This window comes from Chiloscyllium punctatum, chromosome 2 (assembly GCF_047496795.1).
Source record: "Chiloscyllium punctatum isolate Juve2018m chromosome 2, sChiPun1.3, whole genome shotgun sequence".
Lineage (NCBI taxonomy): Eukaryota > Metazoa > Chordata > Chondrichthyes > Orectolobiformes > Hemiscylliidae > Chiloscyllium > Chiloscyllium punctatum.
This window is the reverse complement of record NC_092740.1, coordinates 114,501,298-114,514,180: the sequence shown is the minus strand read 5'-3', so window position 1 is coordinate 114,514,180 and position 12,883 is coordinate 114,501,298.

The window sequence follows — 12,883 nt, the reverse complement described above, 5'->3', positions numbered from 1 at the left end:
ACACTTTACTCATTTACACTTGCTTTCTGGAAAAGTTTCATCTCCTCTCCCAAGTTTTCCATCTCTGCTGTGTTTTTATTGGCAATATCACTTTCCACACAGATCCTCCATTTTCTGAACCAAGGATTTCCCTCCACTTTGGGAAACATGCCCTTTGACTTTTCCATTTTTGTCTTCCCTCTTTTTCATCCCTCTCAGAACCATGATTGATTCTCTTACTTCACTGTCCAAACCTCCAATCACAGACTTTGACATTATGTCCATTTTTAATGCCTATTGATACCAATTGTAATGCAATATTGACCTGTAGGATCCTAACCTCTTTTTCAGCATTTCATAAGGTCTGTTCTTCATTGTTACTTACTCTTAGATTGTGAGATGTGAGTATAGCTGACTGGTCTGCATTTATTGCATGGTCCTAATTGCCTTTGAAAAGGTAGTGCTGCCTTTTTGAACCACTGAAGTCAGTTTGCTGTAGGTTGACCCATAATGCCCTTAGGGAGGGAATTCCAATATTTTGACCAGCAACAGTGAAGGACCAGTAATTAATTTCCACTCAGGATGGTGAGTGGCTTGGAGGGGAACTTGCAGGTTTTAGTGTTCCCTTTCACCTGCTGCCCTTGTCCATCTCCTTGGAAGGTATTGTCTAAGGAGCCTTAGTGAATTTCTATAATGCAGCTTGTGGATAGTATACACTATTGCTCCTGAGTGTCAGTAGGGGTGGCAGTGGCTGCTTGTGGATGGGGCGCTAATCAAGTGGGCTGCTTTGTCCTGGATGGTGTCAAGCTTATTGAGTGTTGTTGGAGTGGCACCTATCCAGGTAAAGGGGAGTGTTCAATCATACTCCTGACTTGTCCCTTGTACATGGTGAACAGGCTTTGGTCAGTCAGGAGGTGAGTTATTACCCACATCATTTACAGTCTCTAATCTGCTCTTGCAGCCACTGGTGAATCCAGTTGAGTTTTTAGTTAATAGCAATCCCCAGGATGTTGATAGCAGGGAATTTACTGATTGTAACACCAATTGAATGTCAAGGGTGGTAGTTAGATTGTTGCTTATTGGAGATGGTGTTTACCTAGCACTTGTGTAGTGCAGACCTTACTTGCCACTTGTCAGTTCAAGCCTAGATATTGTCCAGATCCTTTTCCATTGCATCAGTATCTGAAGAGATATGAATGGTGCTGAACATCCTCACTTTTGACCTTAGGATGGAGAAAAGGTCATTGATAAAGCAGCTGAAGATAATTGGGTGGAGGACACAGCTCCGATGAATTCCTGCAGAGATGTCCTAGGACTGAGATGATTGACCTCTAACAACTGCAACCATCTTCCTACTTTGCCCTTTCAAATACACTGGTCCAGTCCTTCTCCAGCCTAGTACCTGTTCTTCTCCAGCACTTTGGCCAGTGTGTAGAGGAGATGCAACACCTTGGCTTTCACCTCACATACCACTGTCCTAGGTCTTAAACACGCTGTTGAATGAATATAGCCATTTACCAAAAATTCTTTCTGATTAAAAATAAGAAATATAAAATAATTAGAGGTTGAATAAATTTCATGCATTAACAAGAAAAGGAACAAATGTTCATGGAAAGTGCTGATTGGGCAGAATAAAGAGAGCAGGAAAAGATATAATTAAGTAGAATGCATGGCATGAGCATAACATGCATAAGACCATCTGAATTGGAGACTGAGAGAAAGGTAACACTTTGTATCTGAGAGACATGGTTCTATAAGGACTGTAACAAAGGATGTAATATGAATAAAGTATTGGAATTACTTTATCATGTCAATGTCCAAAGTACTGGCAGAGTAAGGAGACAAATTTCTCAATGCATCTAATACCGCAGAGAACTTAGGAAAACCAAATCAGACATAAGGACAAATTAGACCATGGTAGCCACTCTGAATCCCATACTAGTCATCCACAATTGGCTCAAGGCTTGATTTGGTGATCATTTAATGCTTTGAGAGCATGACAGGCAGAAATGCAGAGGAGGACAGGAAGAGGCCAGCCTTCCTACAGATTGAACAACGTATCTCTGAGTTAAAAGTTGGAGGTCGTGCAGGGAAGGTGGACGTTCTTGTTCTTCAAAGGTGACCAGTGAAGAAAACATGGTAGACTACTTAGTAAAGTTGGGTCACCTGGGATTCAGATGGTTTGCCAAATGGATACGTAATTGGTTAATGGCAGGGGACAGAGTAATAGTGGGGGGTTGCCTTTCAGACTGGAGGCCTGTGACCAGCTGTGTTCCACATAGATCAGTTCTGGGTCCTCTTTTGTTTGTCATTTGTATGAATAATTTGAATGAGAATATAGAAGGCATGGTTAGTAAGTTTGTGGACAAAACTATAATTGGTGGCATAGTAGATAGTCTCATTAGAAGAAGATTTTCTCAGATTACAATGGGATCTTAATGAAATGGTATTAATCAGCTGAAAATTGGTAGATGGAGTTCAGTCAGGATAAATGTGAGGTACTGTCTTTTGGTATAACAAACAAGAGTAGGGCTTATACAATTAATGATGGGGTCTTGGGTCATGTTGTAGAACGGAGGGACCTAGGTGTTCAGGTCGATAATCCTTTGAATTGTGCATCACATACAGACACGGTGGTTAAAAGGCATTTGGTACATTTATGTTCATTGCTCAGTCCTTTGAGTATAGGAGTTAGGAAGTCATACTGAGATTGTACAGGATATTGATGAGGCCTCTTCAGAGATACAGTGTCTAGTTCTGATTGGCCAGTTATAGGAAGGATATTATCAAGCAGGAGAGGGTTCAGAAGAGATTTACTGGGATGTTGTCAGGTATGAAAGGTTTGAGTTATAAGGAAAGGCTGGATAGGCTGGGACATCTTTCATTGGAGCGTAGGAGGTTGAGAGGCAACCTGATAGAAGTTTATAAAATAATGAGGGACATAGATAGAGATGATGGTAGTTGTCATTCCCTGGGATGCGGGAGTTCAAGACTAGGAGGCCCTACTTTAAGATGAGAGGAGAAAGGCCTAAAAATGGTGAGAGGGGATCTTTTTTGGTATGCACATGGTATGGACTTACTGAGGAAGTGGTGGATGTGGGTACAATTACAACATTTAAAAAACATTTGGATAGATACATGAATAGAAAATGTTTGGAGGGATATGGACCGGAAGTAGGCAGGTGGGACTAGTTTAGTTTGGGACAATGTTCAGCAGGGACTGGTTGGACCGAAGTGTCTGTTTCCATACTGTGTGGCTCTATGACTCTGTGGCCAGATCAAACAGGGCTGACTGGAGATTCCAGAGCAAGTGAGCTGCTGTGTTTAGTGAGGAGGAGCTGAGTACAGTGCTGTCCAACCTGCTTCATTCTGATAAGGTGAGTGCAGCTTGGCACACAAATGACAGGCTTCCAGATCTGCAAACATACCGGTTGAACAGCCAGAGTGTGCGTGGTTCTTGTGAAAATATATGGCCTTGGTGCTTTTCCTTCATGTACAAAATACAGTCCAAAGTAAAGGATGTCCTAAGATAGATGGGAGTCAAATGGAAATGAATGTTTGGACTTTGTTGGATGAAATTTCCATTTTAAAGATATCCAAATGCTAATAAGGCTGGGTCCAATTTTGAAAACCAAAAGTTATTCCATGGAAGAATATATCATGGACACTAAAAATTGTCTAAACTGGTGCAACAATTCAAGTTGGAAATCATTGGACCACTACACATGTTTAAGTTTTTGGATTTCACTAACTTGTTTGACATACACTGGCAACAGTGTTGAATGGCTGTCTGGTTCTCAGAAAAAATTTGTTAAATTATGTAATCATAAAACGCATCTGGAGAAACACTTATTCCCATTAGATACCAGGGAACAAACTAGTCATTGCGCTGTGACACACAAAAAAGGATTTGGTTGTTAGCAGTTTTGATACCATTCATATACTGGATGCAAATGTCAACAGAATGGCGATAACAATATGCAACAAATCAGGTTGAATCAGCAATACAAAATTCAAATACTAACAGTTAGTAATGCTCATTTTTGTCTTCTTTAATTGTCTGTTTCTTGATAAAGCATATGCCTCAACTGTGTATGAGGTAGATCAATGAAAAGGTTAAGAAAAACAGTTACACTTGCTTTATGTTTGGCAATGACACCACCTTCAGGTCACTTATTTCAATGCTTCTTCCAGGATTTGGTATGCTTTAGTGAGATCTGCTTTACTGAAAAAGTCATGTTCAACTTTAGAATAGATTCCGGTTGTTTTTTTGGTACTTTAACCAGTCAAACATCTATGTGATGTATTGGTGATCACTGATAGGGCAACTCAGTAGAATTTGAGAAAATTATCATGGACAAAATGAAAATAGAATTTAAGTCAGCCTGTGTTGTTATTATTGATTCAGGTAGTAAGAAAAAGGGGGCTTGGTGTAACTTGAAAACTAGACTGTTACTTCCAGTCTGGTTAGACATACCAGGTCATCATAGAAAATGCATAATAATCTAAAGAGGGAGGAGGGATTTATTATTCAAAGTGGTGATTATCTTAGGGACATCCTATTCAAAGTGAGTACTGAAGCTCCCATTGAACAATCGTTCATTGTGGAAGAATGTAGGTTTTGATAAAAAGTGAGGAAAAGCTTTGAGTTGACTTTGCTTCATTTTAACAAATGTTAACATGATTAGAAATCTTGAAAGCGAATGCTTGGTTACGAATCATAACTGTTGGATTGCTTTACTAAAAGCCTTGAGCACAAAATAATTATGGAGGAGCATTTTATCATAATGTAACGCTTTGTACAGAGTACTGAAGCATTTATGACGTATTGCTTGTGTATACATTGTCTATTTTTGTTATTTCTGTTTAAAGAGAGAAGGGAATTTGCAAAATGCAGACTCATTGTAATAATTAATTTTATTGATTGTGTGTTAATTTTGACTCACCTGTGATCATGCATTCTAGCAGTAGTGTCTGTGCCTTTGGGCCAGAAGGTCTGATTTCAAGTGTCAGTGTCCCAGAGATGTGTTGAAAAATATTGATTAAAATTCTACGGTATGATATGTAAATTTTTTCAAATAAAAACTGATAAAATAATAGACTTGATTTCAGTGTTTCAGTCATTCATTCACTGGTTATCTGAATTTTGATAGCACTGAGGATAGGTACAATATGCTACTACATGCCAGAAAAACATCATTTTTTGAATGAAACTTTGGGCAACATGTATTGAGTGTGGTTGAGCATTCACTGCAGAAAATTGCCAATCACAGGGCCCGGTTGAATTGCAAAGTCCTGAAGCCTCAGTGAGGATGATAGATATTGCCAACAGTCTATCCAGAAATGCTAATTTTTCTAGAAACAACATTCCTGGTGGGACAGCAAGTTAACACTGTCTGCAAAATGGGTCAAACCTGATGACTTAGATGGTCTATAATTGTCCATCATTTTCTGAGCTTTGCCTGGTGTGTGGCTTATACTGTTTACCTAACAGTGGATGAGGCCAGTGACAATTCTGAGACTGCACTCCCCTACACAAGAACTCATCTTTTTATTTTTTTTGTTCCTTGCTATGAATTGAACATAAATCAGACGACACAAAGTTCAGTCATTTTCTTTCCATGTTTATTTCCAGATTTTAAACCTCTCATACTTAAGTCATTGAAATAAAGCATAAGAACATATGAAAATTATGGACTTGAAAAGACACTTGCTCCTCCTGATGAAGGGCTTTTGCCCGAAACATCGATTTCGCTGCTCGTTGGATGCTGCCTGAACTGCTGTGCTCTTCCAACACCACTAATCCACTACTTGCTCCTCCAGCCTGTTCCACATATTTACAATGCTATAATAAGCACAAAATATAAACTTCAGCTCAACCAATATTTTAATGCATAGGAATATCGAAATAAAACTTAAATCACCAAAGGTTAATATTAGAGAATGCGTTTCAGGAAAAGTGTCCCCCAATCTCCTGAGGTGATCGAAATTTAGACAGGTGATCACTCTGGTCCTAGGTCAATGCATGATGAAGAGATTACTTTTCCACTCTGACCTTACAGACACCATCTGACCAGAAAACTGTTGATCTTAGGTTCCAGTAATAACTACTCCAGCTTAGCATCAACAGTCAGCTTCTCATGTCTGTGTCATTCTGCTTTAAACAAAAACTGTTCCAGCTTGTTTTTTTTTGTAACAACCTTTAATTCACTGGGAGCTGATTCATGAATCTTGGGTATAGGACCTTTGTGGTTATGTCACTGGTTTTGATTTTTAAAAATTATTATTCATTGACAGGATGAGGGTGTAACTGGCTAGGTCAGCATTTATTGCCCATTTCCTAATTTCCCAAAGGGCAGTTAAGAGATAACCATATTGCTGTGGGTCTGGAGTCACATATGTGCCAGACCAGGTAAAGATGGCTGTTTCCTCCCCTAAAGAACATTAGTGAACCAGTTGGGTTTTCTCAACAATCGACAATGGTTTCATGGTCGTCATTATAGTCTTAAATTCCAGAGCTTTTTTAAAAAAATTATCCAATGGCCTGGGGCTAATAATCAATCTGGTGATTAAAGTTCATGTTTTTTGATGCATTTACAAGATTTGAATTCAGTAAATTAAACAAACTTTGAAAAGGGTCAGTCAAATTTGCCGTAGAGTGGATGGATTGTTAGAAACAAAATCAGAATTTGTTAGAAAAGTTCAGCAGGTCTAGCAGTATCTGTTGAGAGATATCAGAATTCGTGTTTCATGTTGAGTGACCCTTCTTCAGAGTGTTATAAAATTTCTTTTGGCTTGCAAACAAATTAAAGGGAAGGCAACTTGCTACCTAACTCAATCTCGTTGATGTGTAACTAGAGCACTGGCTTTTAACCCAGATATCAGATTTGGAGAGGACAAAGGCATTCACCCACAAGCAGACAGGAAAGGGGAGCTGAAATCACAACTATCTCAAGTTGTTCTGATTAAATGGCATAGCAAGCTTGAAGGGCCATTTGACTTACTCTGCTCCAAAGTGCTACATTCCTGAGATCTTAACTGATATTAACATTCAATGAGACCCAACATCAAAACTGAATGGGTGAAGAGTTTGAAATACTCTGGTTGCCACAGCAGAAGCTGGGCATTGTGTCTTGAGTGATTCACTTCCTGTATCCTCAATGTCTGTCCATCATCTATGTGGCAACAGTCAGGAGGGAGAGAGAATACTTTTCACCTCTGTTGATGACTGCTGTTTCCATAACAGCTCATCAGCATCCTGATACAGACTTTGAACATCCACTCATTGGTGCAAAGTGGCATCCATTTGGACCATTTAGAAGATGCACTGAAACAACTAAAGGCTTCTTTGACACAATGCATTCAAAGTCATAGAACTTCCACCACCTTGCAAGCCCAAGAACACCAGTAGCTCCTGGCTCTCCTCACGGTATACACCAACTGGACTGGGAATGATATCATCATCATGCTATCAATGCTGCTGTTAAAATCTTGGAACTCTATCTGACACTACCTTCTCAAGAGATACCAGGAATGGGAAATAAATGCTGTGGCACCCACCTTACATGAATGAATGAAGGAATAATTGAAGAACAATTGAGATCTAATGCCATTCCTACAATTCTCTGGGATCTGATCTCAATCCAGATACTGAATCAGTTGTCATTGGAAAGCATCAGCTCCAGAACGCTGACTGCCTGAAAGAAGCAGAATGTAGGCCTGATCAGAGTTGACAGATACAATTTGTCACAGGAAAACCTCCTACAGCATGAATTCACATTAGAAGGGATTTTTTCTATTAAAATGCATTGACTTTTGTGGGCACATCTGCACACTTTCCCCAAAACGAACAGCTACTGTTCTTTGGTAACATTTAGAATACTCGAGAATACAGCTTGTAGACACCAACCAGAGTGAGGAAAAGAAATCCAGCAAATGTTCTGCAGAAGGACTGAAGGGGGCTAAAAAATATGCCATTATTTTCACAATGAACAGGATTTCACAATGGACCTATTTATAAGGGAACTGAAGTTCATTCAGGTATTGTGCACAACACATTGGGAAGTAACCAAGCAGCACCGAGGACACAGATGGAGCAAGGCACCTGACAGTATGTGACTAAAGACAGCCAGCTTGAGCAGGAATATGGTCCTGGAGACAAGACTTAAAAACATAAGAAATAAAGGTGAGAGGAGATAAGCCAACCTTGTTTAGGAAGATACTATGGTATTCATGGACTAACCTGGTCAAGGTAGGTGCCAACACTTAATCATGTAAAAATAACGACTGCAGATGCTGGAAACCAGATTCTGGATTAGTGGTGCTGGAAGAGCACAGCAGTTCAGGCAGCATCCAAGGAGCAGTGAAATCGACGTTTCGGGCAAAAGCCCTTCATCAGGAATAAAGGCAGAGAGCCTGAAGTGTGGAGAGATAAGCTAGAGGAGAGTGGGGGTGGGGAGAAAGTAGCATAGAGTACAATGGGTGAGTGGGGGAGGAGATGAAGGTGATAGGTCAGGGAGGAGAGGGTGGAGTGGATAGGTGGAAAAGGAGATAGGCAGGTAGGACAAGTCCAGACAAGTCATGGGGTCAGTGCTTAGCTGGAAGTTTGGAACTAGGGTGAGGTGGGGGAAGGGGAAATGAAGAAACTGTTGAAGTCCACATTGATACCCTGGGGTTGAAGTGTTCCGAGGCGGAAGATGAGGCGTTCTTCCTCCAGGCGTCTGGTGGTGAGGGAGAGGCGGTGAAGGAGGCCCAGGACCTCCATGTCCTCGGCAGAGTGAGAGGGGGAGTTGAAATGTTGGGCGGTGTGGTTGATTGGTGCGGGTGTCCCAAAGATGTTCCCTAAAGCGCTCTGCTAGGAGGCGCCCAGTCTCCCCAATGTAGACGAGACCGCATCGGGAGCAACGGATACAATAAATGATATTAGTGGATGTGCAGGTAAAACTTTGATAGATGTGGGAGGCTCCTTTAGAGGTGAGGGAGGAGTGTGGACGCAGGTTTTACAGTTCCTGCGGTGGCAGGGGAAGGTACCAGGATGGGAGGGTGGGTTGTAGGGGGGCGTGGACCTGACCAGGTAGTCACGGAGGGAACAGTCTTTGCGGAAGGCGGAAAGGGGTGGGGAGGGAAATATATCCCTGGTGGTGGGGTCTTTTTGGAGGTGGCGGAAATTTCGGCCGATGATTTGGTTTATGCGAAGGTTGGTAGGGTGGAAGGTGAGCACCAGGGGCGTTCTGTCCTTGTTATGGTTGGAGGGGTGGAGTCTGAGGGCGGAGGTGTGGGATGTGGATGAGATGCGTTGGAGGGGATCTTTAACCACGTGGGAAGGGAAATTGCGGTCTCTAAAGAAGGAGGCCATCTGGTGTGTTCTGTGGTGGAACTGGTCCTCCTGGGAGCAGATACGACGGAAGCGGAGGAATTGGGAATACGGGCTGGCATTTTTGCAACAGGTAGAGTGGGAAGAGGTGTAAGCTGGGTAGCTGTGGGAGTTGGTGGGTTTGTAAAAAATGTCAGTGTCAAGTTGGTCGTCATTAATGGAGATGGAGAGGTCCAGGAAGGGGAGCGAGGTGTCAGAGATGATCCAGATAAATTTAAAGTCAGGGTGGAATGTGTTGGTGAAGTTGATGAATTGCCAACACTTAACTTCCCAGGAATGAGGTCTGAAATTAACAGACCAATCATAACAATGCAAGTATTATCCTTGAAGACCATGTCTGAGCATGGTAACTGCTGCAGATGTGAGGTTAAAACAATGCTGCATTGAATATATGGGATAATTACAGTTTGTCCCACCATAGGCTAGTATCAGACTACAGCTTTTTTTGAAAAATCCTGTATGTATTCCATCTGGAGAATTGTGGCCTTTAATCAGATACTGGCAAGATACAGATATAAACAATTCAGTTTGACCTTTTAGATTGTGTCACGATTAGAGTGGTGCTAGAAAAGCACAGCAGATCAGGCAGCATCCGAGGAGCAGGAATATTGATGTTTCAGGCAAAAGTCCTTTATCAGGAATGCGGCTGGGAGCCTCGGGGGTGGAAAGAAAAATAGGAGGGGGTGGGGCGGGGGAGAAGGTAACTGAGAGTGCAATAGGTGGATGGAGGTGGGGTGAAGGTGATAGATAATAGACAATAGACAATAGACAATAGGTGCAAGAGTAGGCCATTCTGCCCTTCGAGCCAGTACCACCATTCATCCTCAATCAGTATCCTGTTCCTGCCTTATCCCCATAACCCTTGATCCCACTATCCTTAAGAGCTCTACCCAACTCTTTCTTGAAAGTAGCCAGAGATTTGGCCTCCACAGCCTTCTGGGGCAGAGCATTCCATACACCACCACTCTCTGGCTGAAGAAGTTTCTCCTCAACTCTGTTCTAACTGGCCTACCCCTTATTTTTAAACTGTATCCTCTGATTCGGGACTCACCCATCAGCGGAAACATGCTTCCTACCTCCAGAGTGTCCAATCTTTAATAATCTTAAACGTCTCAATCAGATTCCCTCTCAGCCTTCTAATCTCAAGCATATACAAGCCTAGTCACTCCAATCTTTTAGTGTAAGATAGTCCCACCATTCCGGGAACTGACCTCATGGTCGGAGGGGAAGGTGGAGCACATAGGTGGGTGAAGAAGATTGACAGGTGGGACAGGTCATGAGGACGATGCTGAGATGGAAGGATGAAACTGAAGTAAAGTGGGTGGAGGGGAATGAGGAAACTGGTGAAGTCATCATTGATGGGGTTGAAGGGTCCCGAGGCCGAAGAGGATGCATTCTTCCTCCAGGTGTCGGGTGGTGTGGGAATGGCAGAGGAGGAGGCCCAGGACCTGCAAGTCTTCGGCAGAGTAGGAGGTGAGTTGAAATGTTCTGCCACAGGGCGCAGGGTTTGATTGTTGCAGGTGTCCTGGAGATGTTCTCTGAAGTGCTCTGCAAGAAGGTGTCTGATCGACTCAGTGTAGAGGAGACCGCATCGGGAGCAATGGATACAATTTAGATTGTATGCCTTGAGTTGCATTCTATTGAGCTATTTGACCCTGAGCAGCACCAGCGCTTCTTATCAAGAAACACTTGGACAATATCTGAGACAAGAAAGCACCCCCGATGTTAAAGGATGGTTGTTACACTTCAAATAGCTTGTCAGCCTCCAGCAGGCCAGTGTTCAGACTGGTGGCATTCAAGACCAGGACTTTCTGACATGCAGTTTGCAGGGCCAGTAAATAACAAAACACTGCAGTGGACAATACCATCAGGGTCACCTCAGCATGGTTCACCCAGGGGTCAGGGTGGATTACAGAGCAGATGACTGCTGTGTTCTCCACTTTGACCTTATTTGGCACCAGGAATCTCATTCCTGATTCAAGCAACAATGGGGAGAATGGTGTGGAATTTTATCTTCATTAACCTACGGACAATGGGGAAGTTGATACCAGATTGGGAATCTAATTCAAAATCAGGTTTTACTGTGACTCTAACTTAGGTGTAGCATTAACATCCCGCTTCCACTTTTCCCAACGACTCAGTGAAGATACCTGGGATGACACAATGAATTTATTCAAGATTTCTCAGGCGGTGTAGGCTTTCATGATTGGACATGGTGGACACCTACACAACAACGCAACCTGGCAGGGGTTAGAAAGTCCTCCTTTCCACAATCCATTTTGTGCATTCTCTTTTTTTCCTCTTTGCAGAGAAAGTGAACAGGGAGAAGCTGAGAACCAGGGGCTGATGCTTTAATCACAGGCACGTTTACCACAACTGGCAATATGTCTCCAGCTGGTCTACTGTGAAGGATGTCTTATTCCCACAGGCTACAGATGTCAGCACTGACCTGCCATGACAGAGTGATCCTCCTGATACAGTGGGAATCACAAATGTTGAGAGAGCTGACCCTCTGAATGGAGCTTTTCCAGCAACACATTTTCAGCTCTGATCTCCAGTATCTGCAGTCCTCACTTTCTCCTCTGAATGGAGAGCCTGTTTTGGAGTCTTACCTCCTTCCAGTTGGATCTCAGTGTCCATCAGCTCTGCCCAGTGGAGTGCCATGCTGAGGAGAAGGCAACTGGTGCTGGTGCTGGCTTTGCTCCTGCTGCTGGTGGTGTTTTGCTGTTGCTCTTGTTGCCCATCAGATGTTCACAGTGGAACTGCAGAAGCTGTTCCCATGCTGTCGTGAAGGCTGACAACAGGGAAGGCCAGATAAGGGTGAATCAAAAACAAGACAGGGAACTGACTTCCAGCAAGATAGGAATCTGCTGTCAGGTACTGAGAGGACAGCTTTGATGCAGATAAATTGCTCAGAGCAGCAGCCTCTCAAGCTGGGCAGAGAGGGGAACAGAACGGGCATTTTTCATCAGGAAATCATTCCCACAATTTCTCTGGAGATGACCTATTATTAAATCAGTACCCTAATTTCATTTTTTTAATTAAAAAATTAATTCTTAATTCTGTTTTACTAAATCCAACATGCCTTTTGGAAACGTGAATACATTTTTAGATTAGATTACTTACAGTGTGGAATCAGGCCCCTCGGCCCAACAAGTCCACACCGCCCCGCCGAAGCGTAACCCACCCATACCCCTACATCTACCCCTTACCTAACACTACGGGCAATTTAGCATGGCCAATTCACCTGACCTGCACATCTTTGGACTGTGGGAGGAAACCGGAGCACCCGGAGAAAACCCACGCAGACACGGGGAGAACGTGCAAACTCCACACAGTCAGTCGCCTGAGGCGGGAATTGAACCCGGGTCTCCTGCGCTGTGAAGCAGCAGTGCTAACCACTGTGCCACCGTGCCGCCCACTGATTACACTGATTTGAACATCTCTTTATTGAGGCAGGTATGTGCACCTTCTAAAAGCTCGCATATATTTGTAAATCATGTTATTCCTGTCCTTAGCTGATACTATCTT